Source organism: Seriola lalandi, unplaced genomic scaffold (genome assembly GCF_002814215.2).
Source record: "Seriola lalandi dorsalis isolate HSWRI2012SDOR001 ecotype SW California unplaced genomic scaffold, Sedor1 jcf7180002054782, whole genome shotgun sequence".
Taxonomy (NCBI): Eukaryota; Metazoa; Chordata; class Actinopteri; order Carangiformes; family Carangidae; genus Seriola; species Seriola lalandi.
Window position 1 is genome coordinate 173,569 of NW_019525335.1, and position 14,247 is coordinate 187,815.

Consider the following 14,247-nt stretch of genomic DNA (forward strand, 5'->3'; position numbering starts at 1 on the left):
CCCTCCCCCCGGATCAGCCCCGTCAGGTGTGTGCTGATGTGTGGAGGGATTCAGGGTATGAACAGAGGCCGTGGAGAGAGTGTTCCGCTCCTTCAGCCCACAATTGGGCCAAAATTGGATATTGAGTGCAGAGGGGGGGGATGGGAGGACGCCCCCGCTAAGAAGGGATGAATGAAGATGAACTAATTTCAAACACCCACACATATGCAGAGCTATGTAATAGTCGATTTTATTGGAAACTGTGGGAGATTTTCTATCAGGGGTCTATCAGGGGTCAGTCACAACGTGCAGAGCTACGGGCTGAGGGCGGCCGTGATAAAGGAGCGCTCAATTCAAGTCAGACTGCTCCAGAGAAAAACAGACATCCAGAAAAATTTATTACAGGAGCAGAGAAGAAAAACCAGGTGATCATTTATGGGTTTTTGTGGATATAAATATATATTTTTACTGCCAGTTGCTGGCATGTTTTACTATCTTAAAATGCCAGGCTGCACATGTGACCACAGTCCAGTCCAAAAATATAATTTCAATTCTTTCATGTCTTTTAGGTCTTCATGTTTATAAAACGGTGGAATAAGAATAAAAGACGTGAACCACCTGCCAGGCCGTCATCATTATGTATATTCAAAAACACGGGTTGTTCCATACAGCGCTGGACTGTCAGGACCAGATGCTTCCACTCTGAAAATCAGTTTCAGCACAGATGGAAGAGAAATGTTTGCTCGCTGATTCACTTGCTCCTGGTGTTGATGAGTAACCTCTTTGTGTGCGGTGTAATAACTCGCTTTTAAAAGTAGACGCAGCGGGGGAAAAAAAAAAATGAAATTTGAATTAATCAAATTAATCCAATATATTTCCCGGTCCTTGTCGGACAAAAGGGAAGGTAATTTAAATTTTGATTTTCCTGCTCAGCTCTAATTAATGTGATTATAAAGTGAATATCTTTGGGTTTTAAATTGTTGTTCGGAACAAAAACAATCAATCTGAGGACATTCATCTAAGAATTATGCAAAGAATAATCAATAATTAAACATAATTATCAGTGTAGGACGCAGATTTCTATCTTAAAATGTTGAACGTCCTCTTGTTTTAATGTGTTGATGTGTCTTGGAAATGACACGTGCAACAATCAGAAAAAGCAGACGGCATCAGTTAAAGCGTCTTCATCTGTCGGTGGGCAGCACCTCTGTAAACAAACTCCATTAAACCCAAGCTGAGCACATTTACATTCAGGCAAACAGCGAGCAATTACCCGTTTAGATGGCATACATTGGCAATTAATACAGGAATCTACCTTAATGTCCCACCCAGGGAATTTGTAAACATCAATTATAAGAAATAAGAGAGCCTCTCAGATAAACAGCCTCGCGCTCTGCGGCAGACACAGTGTGATATTAGCAATAAATAAATAGATAATCCGATATGTTGCATCTCCAAAATCAACCACCTCCACCAAATCAATTTCAAAGTGAGAGAAATCGTGGCGGTGGGTGTGAAAACTACCTGAGCCTGTCTCCGTCTGCTGAATTTATGAGGGGAAATTGTCTATAAAATGTTGAGGGGAAATAACCTGAGCTACACTGCTCTGCTGTCAAGACTAATCAGACTGGTCCTTCCACGTTACGCCCAAAGCTTCTGGTCAATAACCACATACTGCATCAACTGCGCCTATAAACCTCCAGCTTTTATGGTCGATGGTCGCCATCGTCTTCACCGGCCTGTCGGGGGGGGGGGGGGGGGGGGCTGGACAGGAAAGACTCAATAATCTGTTGTAGGGCTGCAAGAAACAATTATTGTCATTATTGATTAATCTGCCAAGTATTTTCTCCATTAATCATTTTGTCTATAAAACCACATAAAATCCCGGATATAATTTCCGCAAACCCAGGGTGACATATTCAAACTAGTTTTAATGAAACCAGCAGCTGAAAACGAGACATTCAGTTCATCATCGTATCTGACAAAGAAAAGCACAAAGAATCGAGGATCTGCAAATGTTTTTCATTTGTGCCTGAAACTGATCATCAAATACACAAGTGATTTATTGATTAATCTCTCTGGAGCTCTAATAAGGCTGGACGGTGGGTCCGGGTGGGCGGGGCTTGGGGCTTGGGCGAGAGCGGTGACTCCGTTTCTGAATACAGGCTGCGTGCATTTTCTGCTTTGATACTTTCACAGAATCAATACAGATCCTGGACCAGCTTTATAATCAAACAAGACATGGCTACCTTTATAATATATGGGACCTTTAATCTATTATGACAATTTATGAGCTAAATAATCAATTAAATGTGAACCCCTAAACAAGAAATTAAAAACATCATTAGTTGCAGTCCTAATTCTAATACTAATCATTTAGGCAGCTTTGACTGTTTACAAGCTGATGGTCGCTGGCGTTTGGGTACTGGATGGCTAAATTTACATTGTTTTTTTAAAAAACAATACAAATTAAAAAAAACAAGCTTAAGTTAACATTTCTGCTACGGTTCAGAACAAAGTAAACAAACCGCAGGTCTGATTTCACCCCCAGCACACTGATATAATCTAAAATCCATTTGAAGTAAGCGGTACTAATGACATGAATTGAATAGAATAAAGATAAAACTCAGCCACAGCTGCTACTAAGGAAGCCATAGTTAATGACATAATCCTCCTTGTTGAGTTAAGCTAACTAACCTTTACGACGGGTTACCTCAGGGTGAAGCTTTAAATGGCTTATTGACATCTCACACCCGCGTGGAAGAATGTGTGTGTGTGTGTGTGTGTGTGTGTGTGTTTGCATTAAGGTCCAACTGAGCCACCGTATGTCAACTGCACACTTTCTGAACATCAAGGGGAATAATGTATAATCCCAAAACCAACGAGTCCATTTAAACTAATTAACATGTTGCACATTTGGATGTGTCTCTTGAATATGAACCTTTTGAAGCCATTGAGACACTTGGTCAGCTGATGGTGAAAGATAACAGAGATCATCGCTCATTGATTGGCACAACCCAAACAGGTACCTTCCTTTTTTAGAGTAAAAAGTTAATAATAACATCACACATATCATCATTATTATTATTATTATTATTATTATTATTACCATCAAGATTGCTCTTATTTGGGGAATGTATGTATGTATGAATGTAAACAGAAAGTATTATGTCGCCATGGATTCATGGAGTCACGTTACAATTTCAGCTTCCAAATCCTGTTTTTGTTTAAACTGGCAGCATCGACATTTGCTGAATTACCAACAAAGAAACATCAGACAATTTAAAATATACGAGGAGTTCTGCAGTTGGAAGACGCTCATTTTTCTGTGATTTCTAAGCGGATTTAAGGACGTTTAATCCGGTGGACCTCGGAGATAGTTATATCCTCAGAAAGTGTAAGTCAGGCCGAATCTAAAAGTGTGTGTGCATTGTGTCTCCGTTCAGATTTGAGGAATGGTTCGGAGAACGGAGAACTGTAAGATTTTTGGGTATTACAGATTTGAAACAGCCTGTGTGTAACAGCATCACAACATTGTGTGTGTGTGTTTTTTTTAAAGAAATCACAATAAATAGAAAAACTTCCATGCAAATTAAGTTCCCATTTCCAGACACCAGAACATGCTTATTTAGAGCTTCTAAACACGGCACAAAGCCAACTGCCGGCACAGCCAACGATTATCATGATGCTCACAACATTTTAATATCAGACAATTTTCTTCATCTGGCATGAACTCACTCTAATCTCTCCCTGGGTTATCTAACAATTTAACAGAGGATCAACATCCAGAGTCATTTCCATCAAATCAGATATATTTGTAGCTAAATGAATAAATAAATAAATAAATAAATAACTGGACCGAAACTCTTATGTTGACACATGAGCGGTAAATCTCTAACAAAGACCAGCGTAATGACAGAGGAGCCCAGACATCCTGTGGATCCAATTGAATAACACTCAGCTGATGAGACCCTGATAAGATTAGTCCCAGACTGAAGATAAGGTAGAGAAGAGAGTTCAGAATCTACTGAACTGTTTTCTTTCAAAGTGAATGAACTTTCTCAACAGTATCAAAAAAAAAAAAAAGTTAAACTAATTTGGAGTATTTGACCTGAACTTGCACTGTGGATTTTGGCAGCACTTTGTGGAAAAAAAAAAAAAAGAGCAGTTTCAGTTAAAACATGGCCGCAGACCTGTAATGTAAACAGGAAGGAGAGCTGTGAAGATGCCTCTGTTTCATGCTATTTATACTATTCAATTTTGTCTTTGCATATAGGGAGTGTTTTTGTGTATGTTATGTAACATGTATATATAGTTTCACAGCTAGGCCCAAAAGCTCTGCAAGCGTCAGCACCAACTGATCTTCAGAGACTGTGACTGTGGCCCCTGTCTTTCCAATCAACAAAGCCTCTCCCTCGAGACCACAGATCTCTCAGTGTCACCTCAGGAATGGCACTTAAAAATAAATAAATAAATAAAAAAAAAAGCTGAGTTGAACCCCTCACAGTCTTTGCTTGCGGTGGACCTCATTTTCTCCCACCTCCTCAAGTCTCTGTATCCCTGTAACTTTGAAGTCCGGCCAGCAAAGGGCTTTGAAAAAGCCTGCAATCTCCCCACCATGACCAGGCAGAGGATTAGCCAAGCCCTGCAGGACCGGGTGGAAAGAGGACGGAAGAGGGCTGGAGGAGGAGTAGCGCCATTTTCCACAAGGGCCATGTACACGCAAGCAATTCTTCCCTCCAGACAGAGCTGTGGGGGATTAACAAGCTACTAAGGAAGCAGAGAACAAACCTCCAGCCCGTTTTTCTTGAGTTCCACAGAAACCAATTTACAGCTGAAGAACTGAGGGAGGCCACTAATTCCCCCCCCCCCCCCCCTCCTGTAATGTAACTGCCTCCTGCTTCCACTCAAAATCTTTGCTGTGTCACTCACAAAAAAAAAGAAAAAGAAAAAAAAAGAAGAAGAAATCTGCTTTTGTGAGAGGACGTTTTCAGGATGCCTCATTCAAAGAGGCGTGCATCTACAAAGGATTCAATTATTGATATGGGAACTTTCGTTGACTCCAAAAGTAACATTTCACGTTCACCGGGTGAGGAAAAGAAGCAGTTAAGCTCCTAATCTCACCATCGGAGTTGATACGATCAGTCACGGGGGAGGTCACCCCGGAAAGTTTGTTTTCCATTGTGAACCAAAACAAGAGATTATTCCTCTTTTATCCATTTTGAGCTCCAATATTTGCCTACACTTTGGGCTGCAAATATTTCACAGAAGCTCTGTTCCTCTGTGCATTTTCACGCTGTGCATTCACCGGGTAAGAGCAGAACATAATCAGAGTATAATGCAGTTATCACTTTCACTGATATGTGTGTCACCCGAATGGCTGATGAAAACGTCTGTATTATTTTAAAGGAAACAGGCAAAGAGAAATAGGCCTTTTTATTTTATTATCTTCTTCTACAAAGAGAATTCAGGGAGGTTATCCAGCAGGCATCAGTTGTGTTAGACTGCTGAATGAATTGCTAGCTTGTCTCACTGAAGTACAACTGAGTCACGAAATCTGCAGCATCTCAGGATACAATATGACAGCACTATCAATAAGTAATAGCGACTTAGCTTAACAGTGAGGACGCAGGAACAATAGGCCTCGATTTAAAAATAAAACAAGGCAGATTCATACACTGCTGCCTCCCCATCAGTGCTTTTCAAGTAATGGGGTCTTTTGTCTTATCTGTGACTGAAAGGAGCTTGAGGACTTTGCCCTTCATCCCTTTGTTGTTACAGAGTCTCTTGTGGAAATGGAAGATTGGCCCGTACGCGTGGGTGTGCGAGGAAGAGCTAGGCGGCCGTGCGAGCACATCAGACTTGAGCGGTCTTAATAAAGCTTCCCTCTATCCACCCCTGAGATCTCCTCACCCCAATTATACGCCTGACACCTCTACCCTCCTCCATCTCCTCTTATTTCTCACAGTCCCCCCCAACACCACCACCACCACCACCACCACCACCAACACCCAGTTCCCAGCTCTGATCACGGCTCTACCTTTGCTGTGCTCAAAGCTCCAGAGGCCTGCACAATATCAGGCAGCTGGTGGCGTTTGCTTCACAGTCGGCTGCCTGAGTCTCTCCTGGTGCTGACAATAGATCACTACTGTTCAGCCACTGCGCACACTTAAAGCTAACCTCACTAACTTTCATTAGCACTTCATTTGGAAACATTTAATTAGGTCAATACTTGTGAAATACTTGATTAATTATTAAGTTAATTGACAGAAAACTTTGTGTAATTGGTTATATTTTATGTCATTTCCTAGAAAATCACATTCCAAGAAATTAGAGATGAATTGATATAAAAAAAAAAATGAAAATGTAATATCGCGATTATAGCGACCAAAATAATCACGGTTATCAGTATTATCTCGGGATTGTTCAAATGTGCAAAAAGTAATAACTTTCACAATGTTTGATCATGGAAACCACAAATAAATAGTTTGCAGCCTTTTTGTTTACATTTAAACATTAAAATAATAACATGTCCAACACGTCTTTGTCATAGATGAGGACAAGGGACCAGTAGCAGTACTGGGTTTGCCATATATATATATATAGTTTGCCATATATTATTATTATTATCATAATTATATATTTCCGAGCTTGTCTTTCAGAGAACACACACTGTAAACACACTTTTCACCTGCCCAGTATGGTGCTGTTAAACCAGAAACACTGCGGCTGCACTGTGTTCGGGATGCGAGCAGCAGCTCTGAAATAAGTTTCAAAAACACACAATCACAGATCAAAGCGTCGGTAATCATCCATGTTATATTGATAATGAAAATTCAAACAGTAATACTATCCATCTGGCATTTTTACCACGATTTAGCGTGAAACCGGTAACTGTTTCATCTCTGCAAGAAATTCATTGGTTCCAACAATTGGCAGGTTCTCAGTTCTTAGTCTTCTGTGATTAAGATTTTGCTTTGAACTGCTGGTCAGAAAAACAAAGAAATTTGTGCATGATCATTTTTAAATTCTGATGGTCATTTATCAGTAGTTCCTAACATTTTATGCACCAATTGTTCAACCGATTAACATGGAAAATGATTAGTCAGATTAGCTCATGTTAATTGAAGCCAGAGAGAACAATGCCAATCAAACTCCTTCACAAAGAGACCCTGAGAAAACGCTGGGGTCTTTATTTTCTTCCATCTGCAAAACATGTTTGTAGAAGAAAGAACAAGATTAATAGCAACTGCAGGGAAAAATTTCAAAATACAATGCTTAATGGGTGTAAGAAGGTGGATGCTGACATCTGATAGTTACCAATCCCCTGTGCTTGCAGAGCCAAACATAATATAATGAAGCAAAATGAAGCAGACTCTCAGCTGATTTCTTCCTGGGTTTATAACTAGCATGAATACCAGGAGAGGTAAACTCTTAGAGAAGTCCATCGTGCTAATTTGACCTCCCTGCCAAAAACCACATTTTCAACCTTTGAAGGATAATAGCTTACCCGCACTTTTATTCCAATTAATAACAGCTCTGCGAGTTCCACTTGTTTACAAGCCACGCTTCCCTCGCAGGCGAACAGTGTGATCCAAAACAAACCGAATTAGATTGTGCCGAAAAAGGTTAACTTCTCTGATGAGGTGCACACCAAAGAAAATTAACTCTATGCGTGATCACACCCTTATGAAACACAATAACATCCACACACACACACGAACAACTCTGCTCAAAACACAGAGCTGCCACTCCCGCCGTATTGTCCATCACCACTTGTTTTTGAGACATTTCTGCTGCTTTTACCTTCAGATGCTTTCAAGGTCAGAGCAGGCCGGCATCTGGCCAGCCATCTGTTTCCAGCCATCCCACGGGGCGTCCTGTCATCAGCGCTCCTTGGCCCTGTCCTCTACTGTCCACATTCAGGCTCGCTGGGGACAAGCCCAGCCAGACACAATAGCTCCTCCGTGATTCTACAGGTTTCTGACACATTTGTGCAGTTGTTTCTCCCTCGACTGCCCGACAACCGCGCTGCACAACCTCAACCAGGTGTGTACGCCTCATCGGCAGCCACCGCGCACAACGATCGGCCAATATTCTGAGTGAAGTCAAGTTTATCTATGTAAAAATTTGTCCCAGAGGATTTAAACTGCACCCTTTATCCTCAGACCCCTGAGTCAGATAAAGGAAAAAACGTAAAAACAAAGCTTTTTATCTGGAGTTAAAAACAAAACAAAAAAAAAAAAAATGAATGAGGCTTATGGAGAGTGACAGAGAATCATTCTTCCAGAACTGACTGACATTCAACAGATTGCATGTACACAGCAGACAGATGTGGCAGCGGCAGAATTACAAAGTAGAGAAACAAACACAGCGTAAACAACTATGAGCTACAACACAACGAGGCTACACTTTAAAACCAATGACTGCGAACCGACAGAGTTACAGTACAGAGCTGCAGATTAACAAACCACTAAGAAGATAACATATCAACTAAATGTTGTGTATATAAAACTTTTTCTAAGTAATCTAAGACTTATCTTCCTCCCAAAGCTTGTTCATATCTGACATTAAATAATCATGACTTCATACGGAGGTTATGGTTCAGAAAAACACAACTTTAGGTTTTATTTTTTATTAAAGAGTTTAATAAAACTCAACCATTCTTCTTCATCAGCTTCAAACTGAGCTTTAAACCGCTGAGCGGAGCACAAGGAAAAAAAACACAAACAGAGACATCTCTTATATGAAATGACATGAAAAAATAATGCGGAACTGTTTTGGCAGAAAACACTGCCTTCATGTAGAATCCCCATCGCACACAGTAAACAGCTGATACCAAAATATGTTTTCATGGCTGTTAAAAAAAAAAAGATACTCGTCAACAGTGTTGAATAATGAACAGTGTGCACAAAACTGTTTGCTCCTTTTCCAGCAGCAGAGTCACACTGTATCAGCTGACCTCATACTAAGTTTGTCCTTGGTTTGAGGAGAAAGAAAAAAAAGGTTGCCATATATTTAAAAGCTAATTCCTGACATTTGATTTAATGTAAGTGAGTAGATGATCATTTAAAAAGCAGCTTTTGTAGCAGTATTTCCATGAATTTAATCAAGTGGTCACCTCAGAGTAGACATTAACACATTCCATTTCAACCTAAACACTGCATTTGAAAGATGAGTCAGCAGAGAGTCTAATCTTTCCCACATCAAATTTCCTTCAGCTGTTAATCACATAGGAGAAAGGAAGAAAAGCAGCAGTCCTTACCTCGGCTTCCGAACAGTGCGACTGCAGCGATCCACCGAGCAGGTAGGTAAAACCCGGCTGGGTGCAGGCTTCAGAGAGCAGCTGTCAGTGTATCTGTGAATGAGAAGGAAGAGATGACTAATTACATCTCCGTCTGTCTAAGACATAACGCGGGACAGCTTACACTGATGCAACCCAAAGTCTCCGCGAGCACTCAGAGCAATCATGTTGCATTTTCCCTTCAAAGAACCCGAAAAGTCCAAAATATGAACAACAATGACAGACTATTAGTGCTTGGATATACTATTCGCTTTCATCAGGGAAATGCCAAAAAAAAAAATGCAGTTGAAATGTGAACCCGGCTGCTTTGAACTCTGGAGGGAAGATTAAACGGTTGGTGATGTTTGCGTGACAACAGGTTGCTTTTGCAAATAAGTGAACAGAAATCTTTTGACAAATCCCAGATCTTAAACTAGCCAAATCCGATGATGGCATCTCAGCTCACAATGTGCTCTGACAAGCTGCTCCCAGGAAAACATTTTCATCCTGCCAGCGCAAAAAACCTAAAGAGAGCCTCATACGATGCCGTCTGCAAGCTGATATGGGAATTTTTGCATAACTGAGAGCTTGATAAGCTATTTTTTTCTGCTCTTAAAGAAGCCGACTCCAGGACATATATCGGTTGTATCTAATTTCCTGCTCCGTACAGCTGCTGATTAGTTTTCAATTGAACATAAAACCTAAAAAAAAGCAATCAGTGATTCAATCTCATGTGTAATCTCAGAAGAGTTTGTGTGCCACATTCAAATTGTGAAAGAAATCACAATAAGCATTCGCACTTTCTGTCATTTCAGAAATTCATTAACTTGACCATTGTTCTGGAAAATCTTTGACTTGTTAGAAACTTTCTGTGCAGCTTGAACCTGAAGATAGTCGGCCATAAATATCTATTTAATTTTTCTTTTTTTTTTTTGGTCGAAATGTGTTTAATGACCTAGTTGGATCCTGATCTGCACGAAGACTAATTCTGACAAATGGAGACGATGGAGGTTTCGACCTCAAGCCGAGCACATTTCAAGTAGCGGAGGCCAGGATGACTTGCAGAGGCAGCATCCTCTGGATTAGCGAGCGCACCAGCTGGCAGCCACATGCTGATGATGGTTCAGTTAAGGTTAAGGCAAAGCCGGCCCGCCAGCTTATTTCTGTCTTCTCTCTTCCACGTTCTCAAGTTTCTCTTTGTTTTGACAAAACGACCACAAGCCCCGGATGGAAAGAGCAACTGCTGTGCTGTGTATCAATAACAGCCTTTCCTGGGCAGCTTGATATGACTGTGCGTGTGGCAGATGTTTTCTTGTTTCAGTGGTATAGAGTGAGATGTTGATTGACTCCAACAGATCAGTTCTGAACTTACAGCTCTGTCTGGGAAAAACAAAAAAAAACATCAAAAAGGCAGATAAGGCAGAGCGGAAAACAAATTCTAGTGTCGGTTCAACAAAGGTTCCAGACTATCTCTGGGGGTATTTGAGTTCCCAGACTACAAATTGTCCCTAAATGCACCTTGGCTAATTTAGTAGAGTGTGTTTGTGCTTAATAGCAGAGCCTGAAAGGGCTTCAGGAACATCGATCAGCTGGACATCTGCTAGAATGATGCCAACACGTCTTCCATCATTTTTGATTGATAAAATTTAGGGGGGGGGGAGTTTGAGAAGTTTGATTTTACCAGACTCACTGGTGCCAACAAAGAAAATCCAAGCTGGTCTCTGGCACCTCTCTTTGCAGGTCAAATACTCAGAGATACATTTTGAATTGCGACCAAAAAGGGCTGAAAACAAAGTGGTGATTAAAAACAACAGAGGGAGGTTTACATTTTGTTCTGAGTGAGTAAAGAGAAGGAAAGAGGAGAAACTATCCTCTGACCAAAGAACCTCGGCTCAGTATCAACTCCTGATGAACAGCATAAACACTATCCTTCAGTGCGAACAATTTTAAAAACCACAACTTGGAGCCACAACTGAAAGGAGTCATGGAATCAATGCCTGGCCTCTGATCTGCTGGACCACATGTCCCACTCGCTTGTTTGTTCGCTCGGGCCACCTCCAGCTCTCGGCCTTCGTTATCTGCAGAATCCATCATGAATGCATTGACTCTTCAAACTTCACACTTGTGGAACGACTCATCGATTCAGCAAACAGACACAAGGCTGGGGAGATGATACCACAAGCTCTCTGGTTACGTCAGCCCCCTGTTAACGACGCAAGAACACAACATGTGCTCAGAGGAATGCATGAGGGATGGTTAACCCTGTCGGGCAGCGCTCGCTAATAACTGTTTATTTGAATAAGTTACAAGCACCAACTGGGTGAGGTTTGCAAACAGAACAGAAAAAATCTCCCCTTGCACTTCCATGTTCACCCCCCCCCAACCTGTTAATACTGCCCTGGCAGCACTTTGATTAATCAACTGAGCCCACTGTAATAAGATTTAGTCACTCATCATCCCAGATCTGAACTCCAGGGTGCCGGATCCGGTCTACGGATCAAAGTTAGAAGCTTCCTGGGATCATCCAGAGCTCGAGTCCGTTACGACATGCTGGTCAGCTACTTTACAAACTTTTTTTTTTTTCTTGCTCTCTTTCTCCGTAGCTCTGATTTCTTAATTTAACTTCCAAGCAAGGTTTAATGAAACAATCAGTCTATGAGAAAGAGAATATTACTTAGTTGCTATGGGTCTCTGTTACTCGCTGCTTGAGATGTCGAAATGGAAAGAGGTTTGTTTTTTTTGTTTTTTTTTTAATTTAGTTTTCTACTCAGGAGTTCAGCAAAAGGATAAACTGACGTCTCTAATGTTTCGTGATTCTTCAAGCAGAAACAAGTCAGCGTCAAATATCACGGCCTCCCTGATAGGGAAAATTCAACTTTGAGGGTGAGGATGCGTTCTGTGTTTCAGTCTGATTTGTGACCTTTTTCTATTTCACTTGAGGAGATGGGAGACATTTAAATGGCATAATGCCATTGTGGATAAGGGAGAAGGACAAACTTTTTTATTTCATAATTATAGCTGTCCTCTGGAAATGCATCAAAATTAGGCCGGTGCGAGCCCGACGCTGCTATTCAAATATCATGATATATCAGCACATCCGAAAAGAGTCAAATCTCTGAGCGCTACGGGGAAAACACCATCTTTTATAATTTAGCAGTTTAGTGGATGAAAGTGAAACAATGACCTCAAAAGAGGAAGATTAAGGTTAAGTTTAACGCTCAGCACAGTGTTCTGGAGAGAAATAAATAGTAATAAATATTATTTTTTCCTCTCTTTCATTGTTTTTATATCTCATCGTTTTCAATGACGTTCTAATTATGTATTATTTCTATATTTTTTTCTATTATTTTTATATATACACTGGGACCATGGTATCAGTCATATTAGTTTAAAGTTCTCATGGATCTGACCGTCTGTTCTTATTATGATGATATAAGACTCATCACAGTAATTGATTTGGTCTGGGAACGCTGCGGCGCTGCTGAGACATCAGACAGACTGTAAACAAGCCAACAGTTTAGCGTGGAGGTAAAACCAAAAGTCAGCGCACCTGACACATGTAACAATCAATTTAATTGCACGGGGAAAAATGTACTATGATAACTCACGACGTCAAAGCTCTTACTTCCATTACGTGCTTAACTTACCTCTATTTATCAATGTCACCACGTTCCCATCAGCAATCTTATCATTACTGATAGGAATGATCACTATGAATCACAGACTTATTCCAGTTGTATGCAAATGGTGATACCGCTGTTACACACACATGTTCAGGCACGCACCGATTACATAACTTTTTAACTCTAACTTGTTGTTTTTTGTTTTTTTTATATAAACATAAAACCCATCTGGTTCAGTTTTGCATTTCAGTGGTTACACCCACATTCATCAATAAAAAAAACAAAAAAACAAACTCTAATTTGTAAGATTCTAGTCATCAATACTTAGTGGGAGCTATTATAGCGTCTGCAGCAGTAGTCTGAGTCTTATCACGCAAGGAGAGTTGACTGACCGGATGATGGTGAAGGATTTGGCGTCAAGGCAAAAAGAAAAAGCACCTATTTCACAATATTTTGGGTTTAAACCCAACGTGAGGAAGGAACCTGAACATTGAGACTTTGTCTGAAGACGGTGGCAGCATCTGGAGGCAACACTTCTAATTTCAAGATATTGAGCCAACGAGTCTTTTCTTGTAAAAATGTCCCGGTGCTGTCACGAGTTTATTACCCAGTGGGAAAATTTCCAGACCGTGGCATCGCTAAACTGCTCTAATTGAATGATTGATATAATTGTCAATGGCCTGCATGCTTGTGCAGTTTTGAACAACTAATAAATCTAGCAGAGGAGCTGGGGGGGGGGGGCTCCAAAAGCCAACAACCCAATGATCATCCGGTAAACAGACCACACTCCTGCCCTTTCTCCACTTAGCTGTCTATTAAAGGAAAACATGTGGTCGAGTGTCTTGTTTCAGGGAAAGTGAAAACACACACCCGCTGAGGTGCAGCCGAGCGGGGGGGAGTCAGACATGTTGTGACTCCTGTGTCTTCCTCCTTCCTTTGTACCACATTCCCTCACTCTGCATCGCCACATGGGGTAAGGTAAGAGGGTAAGAGGCTTGACCCCCCCTCCCCCTCCCTCCATCCCTCCCTGCCATGACACCCACTCAAAAAAATCAATCAGTATTCAGGTCATGCCACATGGATGCCCCCCCCCCCCCTTAACACATGACCTCTGACCCCTGCAGGGTTCTCCTTAGAGAGCGTGACGGGGATGTGTCTGTGCTGCCAGTGTCTGCTTCGTGTCCGGCGCTAACAAAGTCCTCGTGTTGGGGGGCGGAGCGTGGCCTGACCCCGTCCGCCTCCAACACAATAAATCTAGCAAAGGAGTTCAAGGTGGCCTGACCTGCATCCGACCCCGTCTCTGGAAAAACGGCTACAACATCCAGCTGAGCCAAAACCCCCTACCCGCCCACCCCCACCACC

The 14,247-nt window shown here is 41.4% G+C and overlaps 1 protein-coding gene across 4 annotated transcripts in view; it reads right to left on the bottom strand.

Annotated features, from left to right (window-relative positions):
- The window catches only part of sema6cb (semaphorin 6Cb), a 153,110-nt gene that overhangs the window by 124,107 nt on the left and 14,756 nt on the right, over positions 1–14,247 (bottom strand). For all 4 annotated transcript variants that reach the window (XM_087179090.1, XM_023425499.2, XM_023425498.2 and 1 more), the window contains exon 2: positions 9,245–9,337. The gene's annotated coding sequence lies outside the window, so the exon portion shown is untranslated. The remainder of the gene's footprint in view (positions 1–9,244; positions 9,338–14,247) is intronic.